Source organism: Rhea americana, unplaced genomic scaffold, assembly GCF_003343005.1.
Source record: "Rhea americana isolate MKP2758 unplaced genomic scaffold, rheAme1 scaffold_181, whole genome shotgun sequence".
Lineage (NCBI taxonomy): Eukaryota > Metazoa > Chordata > Aves > Rheiformes > Rheidae > Rhea > Rhea americana.
The window spans coordinates 942153-953068 of record NW_028185939.1 but is presented as its reverse complement, the minus strand read 5'-3'; the positions used below and the strand labels follow the sequence as shown (position 1 = coordinate 953068).

At 47.1% G+C, this 10916-nt stretch overlaps 1 non-coding gene across 1 annotated transcript; it reads left to right on the top strand.

The window, feature by feature from the left end:
• The first annotated feature begins 3260 nt into the window (after positions 1 to 3260).
• TRNAL-AAG (transfer RNA leucine (anticodon AAG)) lies at positions 3261 to 3342 on the top strand. The gene has a single exon. It is a non-coding gene; the product is annotated as a tRNA-Leu (tRNA).
• The last annotated feature ends 7574 nt before the right edge of the window (positions 3343 to 10916 follow it).

The window sequence follows — 10916 nt, the reverse complement described above, 5'->3', positions numbered from 1 at the left end:
TTGTATCTACTGAAATTTAACAAATTACCCCCAAAAAGCACTGCGGATTTCCCTTTTTTATTTTTTTCAAGGCAGTATAAATCCTCCAAGTATGCAAACCAGAAGACAGGGATGATTATCATCAAAATATCTCTGACGTTTACTTCAGGGTTTTTGAAATACTCAAGACCTCTTTCTATCTGTGTCAGTGTCTTCCTCTGCTGCCTACACGCGTGTGCCTTAACTCCTCCATCTCTCCAGCCTCCAACTCATCTCAAATGTTTCAGGCAAGAAGGACGCATTGTGTAGCCGACGATTGCTTCATTGTGGTGTCAGCTTCTTCCATGGACCTCACTCTTTTTCTTTTTTTACTTTTCTCTTCTTTTTTCTTTTGGTAATTGGGAACAGGCAGAAGTTTGGGTATTAAAAAAAGGAGCGTTCCACATAATTTAGAGAAGTTAGCGAAGCGTGAAACTAAATAAAAAACACCATCCGGTGCTGATCTCAACGTTTATAAATGCATGAGTGCATATAGCTGTATAGAATATATTTGAACTAGATCCCTTTTTTCAAAAAAAGGTTGTTGCCTTTGCAGATATTCTGACATTGCACAGCATTTTGAAGACTATTTTTTTGACCACATCTTTTTTACAAGCTACAGTATCTACTAGAATGCTTCAGGCTTTCTGTACTCTCCTCGTGTTCTGGAATATTTTGCCATGTTAACAGCAAATCTCTAAGTTATCACAGCAATATCTGAGAAATGCAGTCCCCTGGGCATTTTCCAGAGGTCCAGTTAGCTGAAGTAGCCTCTCCTTGCCTTCTGCTCTCTCTGAAGGTCTGAAAGGCCTATATGGAGAAGGAATTAGCTAGGGAGGAGAGTTAACGAGTTAAACTTCTTGCATTCATTGGGTTGCTCTCACGTAAGAGGGTGAAGCAGCACAGGGGAGGTGCTGTGCTGCTCAGGAGCTAGGAGGTCTAGAGCTCCAAGTCGTGATTCGATGTTGCCACCAATGCAATGCCACCAAAGGGGAAGGACTCGGCCGATGTCTCCAGATTTCCCAGTGGCCCCGGAGCCATGGGTGTGCCGCCAGTGGATCTTGGCCCCAACGTGCAGAGCTGCTCGGTCAGGTTGTGCCTTCAGCGTTGACACCAGCAGCTGGCTCTTGTCTGTCAGTGGGAGGCTCAGCATAACGTGGTAAAAATTGATTCCTTCTACGTTTCTTCTGTTCCTATCCCAAGCTCAGATTAGACACATGCTCAGCCCTTCTCTAGCGAAGTCGATTTCCTGGTTGTGATTAGGGATGGTTTACATATATTTCCTATCGTTGTTTTCTTTTTATTACTATCATTTAAAGAGATTTCTGTGCATTGTTGCTTTTCTGAGACATCTGCACTTCAAAAGATCCTTGCCAACTTTGGTCCTGAAATGGGATGTTGAAATCAGCGCAGTCAGGAAGACTTGCACTAGCCGAGGATTTGACCCAAACTTCCTTCTGTGAAGTCTCAATCCTTCTGTCATCCTCGCACTTCAAACCCTTGAGCTAGAAGAGGACTGCAGGAATTAGAGCATGTTTAGTAAAGCACTTAGTGGAAAGTGCGCTATTAAATCACTAAGTAAGAAATAGCCACCACGATGAGTAATAACGAAGTGTGAGGTTGTTGCTCCTCCTCTGCCCTTGGATGAGGGTGGCGTGGAGCCGGGCCAAGCCGGGCACGGCAGGGAAGGGGCCGTGACGCCAGCAGCGCAGCTCCTTCGTTGCTCTCCCTCCCTCCAAGGAGAAAGCTGGCGGCTGCCGTGCAAGATCTGCTGCAGATTTCTTGTCTCTCCTCTCCACTCAGCTAACCAAAATGCTTTCAGCAAGAGTCAGACCCTCCCCTACCCATCTCCACAGCTCTGAGGAGCGAGAGGSAAGGCAAAAGGGAAACTAACAGTCCCAGTGAGCTCATTTTTCCCTCCTGAAAATAAGCCATACTGCTGAGTAAAGAGGTACATTCACTTCTTCCATTAGTCCCCTGCCATGGTGCATGGGTGAGTGAAACTCTTCCCTCCAGTGCTAGCTCGGTGTCTGGCATTTATCTGTCACGCATTTCAGGGCACAGCTTCACCTCCTTCCTTGGGGCTGTGGAAATCTATTCCTTGCTGAAGGCAGAGCAGGACTGTCAAACACACTAGGAGGCTGCGCAGTAATGCACGTCTTGGTCATTTACAACAAGAGGACCCCAAAACGCTGGCTGTGTGAACTGGCATCCTGGACTCCCTGGGAATGCCCAGTCCTGCTCTAATCCTTCTTGATGAGGCACCAGAGACATGACTGGCAGCACCTCTTCTTCTCCACCCTCCAGCGGGGCGTTAGGTGCAATGATAGATCTTTCCCTGATCTCAGGAAGGTGCTGTCCTCACCGCTCAGCTGAGAACATATTATCCCAAATACGACCCCGGAGGAAACGAGGTTGTTCAGGAGGCATTAATGCTACACGGCGACTGAGTGACCTTCAAGGGCAGAGCTTAGGGAGCATCCAACATTCTGGGAGAGCAGCATGGATTCAGGAGCAATATTTCTTCCCTCCAAGTGGACCTGGGAATGATGGTGAAAGTGCACCCACAGCTGGTGGTAGCATATCGTTTTGTTCAAATATTTACTCAATTGGAAATACTGGAGAAGTTGCATTCTGAGTTTTACCTCCTATACCATAAAATAGTCAAAATATTTCAACATTGCATTCCGTTGTGAAAGTCCCACTCATGCAGCCAAAACAAAATGTTCTGACCTTATTCACACAAAATTACGTCACAAGCTTTGATTCCTCCTCCACTCTTTTTGCAACTGTAAACTTTGCTCAGTCCTTTTCCTTTGGCAGTGTCTCTCTGGTTTTATGAGGTCTGTTGGGGGTTATTAATGCAGTTCCTGGCTCCCTGGCAATCCCATAGAAATATTGATTTTTCCACCTGAAAAACACTCCTCCGATCCCAGCCGGTCCCACAAACGTGTGGCATTCAGACACAAAGAGGCTACGTGCCTGAACACTGCTATGTTGCACTGAAATGAGTGCTGCTTTGGGGGGATGCTGCAGGGTCCAGGAGCACTGCCTCTGCTCCGAGCCACTGCTCATCACTAGGGAAATTTCTAAGCATAGCTTCTTGTTTCATGTTCTCCTCTCCTACTTTACCCTCCCTACTTTTCTCATTTCCATGTGATGAATACCTATCATTATGCTGCATGCAAACTGGCTATTCTGCTACAAATTCTGGGCACAAGTGCCTGCCATCACACAGGTGTGGTAGCGTGGCCGAGCGGTCTAAGGCGCTGGATTAAGGCTCCAGTCTCTTYGGGGGCGTGGGTTCGAATCCCACCGCTGCCAGGACTTTTTAGGCTGCCCAGAGGGGTTGTGGAGTCTCCTTCCCTGGAGATATTCAAAACCTGCTTGGATACAACCCTGTCTAATGCGCTCTAGGTGACCCTGCTCGGGCAGGGAGCTGGACTGAATGATCTCCAGAGGTCCCTTCCAACCTCAACCATTCTGTAATAGACCCTGATTCCCTATCCAGCTAAAGCAAATGAAAGATGTAGGTGTAATATCTGAACTAGTGCACCTAGAAGGTGGGGGGTGATTGCAGCCCCTAATTCTCTCCTCTAGTTCTTCAGGGAGTCAGAGTCACACAGTCCTATACAGACGATAGTTTGATTCACTTCATGAAATATATTCCTACGTCCATCTTGGTCCCACAGGTAGTGTTATAACAGCCCATGAATCTTCCCATAATAGATCAGTCCAAGTGTATGTCTTAACTGTAACAGATAAGACAGGGCAATATGATACCAAGGAAAGACGAAGAGGTCATGCTGGTAATACAGATATAACGATAATGGACAATTAAGGGGAGATGTGCCAACAAGTTAGAAATATGGATTGTGCAGAAATACTGGCGTCAAAAAAGTGTATACTGTAGCTCAATAAGTTCTCATTATCCACAGATATATCCCTTCCTCTCTTGAATTTTACAGTCATTGGCTATCAGGTGATCAGATTCAAACTGGAATAGTTATATGTTTCTTGTTTAATGACTTCTATCTCTTTCCTGCCTATATACAAAGATGATAAAGAGAGATGAGCTCAGCAAAGCAGAGATGGAACAGGAAAAGCACCTAGATTTTTGTTCTTAGCTGTAACTGCTATTCCTTGCTGCCGTGCCACTGCAGGGTCAGCAACATCGATCCCGCAAAATGTCTCTTCATTGACCTTAACCGTAGAAGGACAGATAAGTTTTTAGGTGCTACATAGCAATTAAGCTCTCTATTGCACTTTGAACAGGTGCACGAGGAAGGGCTCTCCCCACACCTGTGTATCTGAGGAATGCATTAAATTATAGTGAGATCCTTTTGGAAAGCCAGGTAGAACTGAGAAGATATTAAGGTCCCAACTATGTGCCTCTGGAGCCAGAGGAACTCTCCCACTGATTTTCCAAAGGCCACTGCATCAGAGCCCTGCCCAAGGGGATGCTTTGGCAGAGGCAATGCAGCCGTGCCACAAGACTTGGCCTCAGCCTGCCCGTGCTGCGTGGGAACCACAGAGCCGCGGAGCTCGGCGCCTCTTCTCCCACGGGTGTTAGTGCCTTCTCTCCATGGCGATAGGCACGGGTGCAATTTCCTTCAGCTTCTATGCACTACATCCAAAAATAACAGTCAGGCAAAAAAAATCACTTGTTTTTAAATGTGAGATTCTACAGACCTTGTCCATAAAGGGTGAACATTCCCTCAAAGAGGAGAGAGCTCCGTGGAGAGTGTGGTGTTATGTTTGCTGTAGCAAAGCAACAGTAGCTAATGTGAAAGACCATTCCAAGGCTGCTTTTTATTACTTGAGGTCCCTTTGAATTAGTGTTTTAACAAGCATTACTGACTCAACCGGTAAACATGGTAACTGTTGCTAACAGCGTGCAACAATTAAGCAAATTAATCTCAACACAGCCACATGCTGTCATGCTCTCAGGCCTGTTAGTCTGGCTTCCACTGTGAAATCAGAAGGGCTTTTTGCCCCCCTTCTTGAATTAAGTGATGCTGTTTTTTCCAACCAAACTGAGAGCTCAAAATTTTTGAAAGTGGTTGGCTAAGGTGCTGTTGCAGCCTGATGTACCATAGGAAAGAAAACTGCCCTATCAGCTGGTGAGCTGACAAGCAACAAAATGTCACAGATTCAGGGATGAGCTCTGATCCTTCATGGAGATCCCATCAGCTGACCGGAGGCAGCAGAAAAAGCAAACAAGGTGTTYGAGGTGTTCTTTATCTCCCAGACTGTCATTGTGCCCCTGGAAAGCATTTGTTCACTTCAGAGTCTTTAAATACTGCCAAAGTGCTAGCAAGGCTTCTAGTGTAAACCCTYGCCAGGTATGGGCTTCCCGGTGGGGCTGCCTGCTGCCACGCTGGGATGGTGGCTGTGGCTGCCGCGGGCAGCGCTCCTCTCCCGCTGCTGCTGGGACCAGGCCAAGGACTCCAGTGCCAGGACCAGTGCTATCAGCAGAGCTAGTGCTCAGATGAAGTACCATAGGGGATCCAGTCCTTGAAAGTTAGTAGTTTTGCCCAACTGAGACTTTTCACAGCTACAAGTTTAGGTTGCAGTAAATCAAAGTGTTCAAAAGCCTGAGTCATTTTTGGCAACGTAAAACACAGAATCGAATGACGACCCAATGCCACCGATGTAGCTCAGCCTTTACTGATGCACAGGATGAGGATAGACCTGTCAACTGTGAACACACACCACAACTCCATCATCTTTCCCATCATCAACATCCAGAATGAAAACGGTACTTTTTCTGAATCCAAAATAATGGCTAGAGWTCTACATGCATAGGCAGAGAGTTGCAGAGCTGCCAGAGCTCAGCTCATGCCGCAAAATTCACCAAGCCATGAAAACACYGCCATGTTACTAACTTCTAGGTCCCAACCAAAGAGATGTCACCAACAAAAAACCGAGAGTACCCAAGAGGGGGATAAGAAGACTGTTGGAGATGACGCATGTGTGCCATCCGCACCCATTTAACTAAGCTCTAGTCAAAGGAGTATCCTATTATTGCAAAAGTATCACAGAATCGTCCAGGAGGTCAGTCAGCTACCCCTTCCCCTGGACCCTGAATTTCTTAAGTTTCTGATGTCCACCAAACCACTGGGAAAATGTGATTTAACCGCATGAATACACAATGCCCTTCTCTTCCTAACAGAAAAGCCAAAGGTAGTGTATGGACTGAAATTAGGGAGAGCTTGTCCAGCCTTCACAAGAAAGAAGATCATGAAATCCAGCCCAGCTCAGTAGACTGAATAAAGACCTTAAATGATGCTTCATTTTTATTACTTATAGAAAAGCAAAAAATCAAGATGTTAAGAGCCAAGACATTTACTAGGAAATTCTTGGCACTTCTTCTTGGAATGTTTCATGATCATTCTGGGACATGGGTTTTCAGGAAAACACAGGGAGGAAGTATATTATACAGGGAATGTTGCAATGTCACACAGCTTTATGACCAATATCATTTACAAAATATAATTACCYCCAAAAAAAGAAAAAGAAATAAAAAGCCACTGCAGTCTGGCTGAGATGAGAAAACTGAGGCACAGAGAGCCTAGCTGCCACAGTTATGCAGTAGAGCAAGAGGGGCAAGGGTGACCTGCTGTAGGGTCTGAGGAGCTGCACTTGTTCAGAGAACCCATGCTAGCCAGGCTCTGCCCTTTCTGTGTAGGTCTTGCACTATGGGTGCTTGCAACAGCAGCAACCAGGGGATGAAAATTGGAGGTTGCAGGAAAATCTGGCAGCAGCCCATTGCCAGGAAGTCAGAGCATCCCATGGCAAAGCATGGACATTGGTGGGAGCCTGACAGAGCACGGAGCTTCAGAGAAGAGCTTTAAGACAAGCCAGGCCACTGATCCGATGGGACTTTAGTCTGAATAAAGGCAGAGAAAAGGCTTCAATATTTGGCCCTTGAAAACAGAAAACCATCCAGATGAAAATCTGCAGTCAGAAGCTCTCGAGCTTGGAGGTCTGCAGTGGAGCAAGTGAGCTTTTCAGCAACGCAACGTGAACCTCAAGCAGATCTGCGAGGAAATCACTCTATGACAGTAGCTAAAAATATGCTGAAGCACAAAACATTTCAAGGCAGGCCAGGATCAGCTGGAGCACCCTCTCCCCAACAGACCTTTCCAATCACTCTAGTGTTCTTCCTTTTTCTTTTCTTCTTCTTTTTTTTTTCCTTCTTTTTTTTTTTTTTTTTTTTTTTAAGTGAATTGGATGGGACATGACTTCCTATTGTGACCAAAATTGCTTCCGTAGGACTGTGGGGGAGAAACCAGAAAATAAATATGTTAATTTTTCCTCTGAGGCCAGAGAAGAATAAGAAAAGAGAGGCTGAATATGCAGATGGATAAATGATTAACCAGGCACTGTCCTTTATCTGTCTGGAAGCGTTGTGGAAAATAAAGGTTAAGAAAAGAATACAGAAGCARCTGGCCATAGACATCATTAATCTGTCTCTTTTTGTTGGCACCAGCCAGGTAGCCAGACCCCCAGGGGCTATCAGCATCCACTCTTGACATATTTCTTTGATAACCAATGCAGTTTTTCATGTCCAGCAATGACTAAGTGGTGGATTTTGCACTGTTACCTTACCTTACCCCCAGTGTTCTCAGATCACAGGACAASACCATAATCAGCTTGGCAAAGGAGTTTGGCCAGGCAGCACTTCTAATATGATTTCCAGAGAGAAAAAGCCCTCAACTCTGTGTGTGATAGAGCCCAGGCTTCTAGGGTTAAACAGCAAGGGGGAAMAGAAAAGAGAGGGAGGCATCTGAAGACATGACTCTCCTTAATGAGGGAGTCTTGACCAGCATAGCTGTTCTTCTTCCACGTATTTTATTTGTTTCTCTCCATCGGAAAGGAGAGAAGAAAAAAAAAAGAGCCTATGTTCCCAATATGCCATATACGCAAAACAGAAAAACCATCACGGGGAGGTTCTCGGCTGCTCACATCATCCTCTCCTGCTCGGTGGCGGTTGTGCAACCATCCTTCGCAGCTGTACTTTACACTTCACTAGAAGCCCTCGCGCCAAGTTCGCAAAGCGCCTCCAGAGGATTAACACCCCCAGGCCACGTCCACGCTGCAGCACGTTCCCAGCACGGCAGGCATCCCGCGGCGCTCAGCGCCAGCCACATCGAACCTCCCGGTCCTGTGAGGGCACGCGGGCGACGGGGACATCGTCCTGCTCTCTCTGGCCAGCTAGCTCGTTCAACCACGGAGGCTCTCCAGCAAGTCTGAATGAGGAAAACAAGCAAACAAGGCAGGGGAGAAATGAAAAGAAAATCCACTTTTCCCTTCTTTTCATCAGGGTGTTGTTCCCATTGCTAGGGCTGGTGGCAGATAGCTCTTAGAGAGGGAGGAGAAAGAGTTAAAGTGATCTACCAAGCCAGAGATCACAGGAGACCCCCCTTTGTCAATCTGGAGTGCTTGCCAGATATTGGGTTGAATAATCAAACAGCTACTTAACCCTCGGACAGCATGTCTCCCTGCTCTCTCCCCTCGCTCCTGACAGTCTGTACTTAAGTAGCTATGGTAACGGTTTGGGCGCCAGCCTGTTGACTGAAGAATATGGAAATCACAAGGATTTAATTTTGCTGTGGCACAAAAACTTGTTTGATCTGAGGGTTGTGGCTTTTCTGCAGCTTTCAGCAAAGAATAATTTCTATATTCATATCTCCCATTCAGATGTCAGTTAACAGCTGAAAAAAAAACCCAAAACAACAACAAAAAAGGCCCAAAAGATTCCCAAAATAATCGTCTCCTTTTTCTGTGCTGATTTAACACTTTGGGTGCCAGCTGAACAGGGAGCTCACTTGGCTTCATACTGACGTCAGACAGGCCTTAGAGGTATCTGCCCAGAGCTTGTCCAAAGAGCTCTCACAGGACAGCACGTCTGGTGGTGAAAACTACCGCAAGGGAACAGCCAAAGAGGTCTAAGAGGACATCCAGGAAAGAGCCAAGGAGAAGAAAAGTCATAAAAACTTCAGGGACTGGAAGGGTCTCAGTAGGCACCCAAGAGGGCTGGAAGAGAAAGACAAGAGGGAGGACGGGGCCACGCGTAGCAAAGGAGGGTAATGGGGTTGGGAGGTGAGGGGTAAGCAGAGGACCGGAGGCCATCTGGATCTGCCAAGTGACGTGGCGATGCCGCAGAGTGAGGGAATCCCTGCAGCAGCTCGGTGAGGCAGCAGGAGCTCTGACACTGCTGGGAAACCAAACCCAAAGCCAATCTCAACGCTGAGCTGCGGCCAGGACAGGGGAGCTGCCAGCTGGGGGCAGAGGATTCATCCATCACCCCTGAATTTTTTCCAAATRCAGCTGCTATCAGCCATCGCCGAGCAGACTGCGAGTGGACAGATCAAGCCCTGATAATCTGGCTGGTTGGAACATTTTGTTTCCAGGTCTGTTATTCAGAGGCTTTGGGGGTTATAGCCACACGAGGAAGACACACGAGGAGGAGAACATATCAGGATGAAACAGGAGTCTAATTGTTTTCATCCCATTGCTCTACCTTGATAAGCACTGCCTGGCAGGAGGCTCCTGGAGAGAGCCCCATTCCCAGGCAGATGCATTTAGCTCTAGCCTTGGGGAAAGAACACAGGACTTCTGCTTCCTACACCACTGCCCTTATCATGGGGTYTCCTCTGAACTAGGCTGCATCTCTCTTTGAGACTGCTTTCCTAAAGGAGTCGATCAATAACCTGAGTTAACGAAGGCAGAAGGATAGAAGTATATAGACATCAACTGTTTGCTAAGGTGTTAGTACTGCCTAGTGAAATGGATGGAGATTAACTGTTCTTGCTATTTTTTATTTTATCTTCATTGTATATCTGAGGGGTGGAGGTTGAGGCACAGAGGAGAGGCTTAAATGCAAAATGCTGAAATTCAAAACATGTGGTACCAAAAAAAAGTCATATGCATCAAAGCGTGCACAACTGAGGCGCACTGAAGTCAGCAAACATTTGCCATCAGCAGGAACGGGAGCCRGACTGGCCCTAGCACCAGCTCAACAAGCTCCTGCTGATTCCCATGGAAAGGTTCCTTTGCACAACACCTAGGTGAGGTCTGCTGAGGCACAGGTCCCTATGGCCACAACCAGGCACAAACTACTTTGTGTGTGCTGTTTCTCCCATTTTCAGACACTCTTGGGTATTAGGGAGAAATAGTGATGTGATTAAGGCCCTGTCAAGGGCCACAGACAAACACAGTCAGCTCCGTTTCCAGTCTCTGGAAATGGGGGATATGGAGGAATAGGCAGACACCTCTGCAGAGGCCAGCTCCTCCGAGAGGGCACTGCCATAAGGAGAGCCTATGGCCAGCCATGAAACTTGCCATRGAAAGAGCGCAGCTCAGCCTGGAAAACTGGGAACGAGGTAATTAAATGAACAGCAAGCTCAAAGTAGATGCAGCAGCTCACCTCCAAGGTGGAATTGTGGGGCAGGGATGTGGCCTTCTCTTGGTCACCGAGCTCCACTGCAAGGGGAGTCAAAAGGATTGCAAAGAGCCAAAGCAGCCAACATCTCTGATCCTCAGAGGGTAGGATGGCACCAGCAGCATGCAGCTACCACCTTCATGAGTTTGCCCGTGGGGAGCCTGCTTTCACAGCCAGGACTACACGATGCTGGGGCTGGTGGGAAGAGCTTAGCCCTGCAGCATGATGCTGCTACAGAGACGGCCCTTTTGGATGCAGGATCCAGCGTGGTAGGGTTCATAAGTGCTACAGAATTACAGAAAAAATCATAATCATAGCACTGTGGCTTCTCACCAGTGGAGCCAGTGGGCAGCAGCTGACTGCACAAGCTGCCAAGGGAGCTAGAGGATATAGTTAATGGGAGAGCTAAAGCTCATTTTTCTCATCCCCAGTAAATCCACCCCTCAGT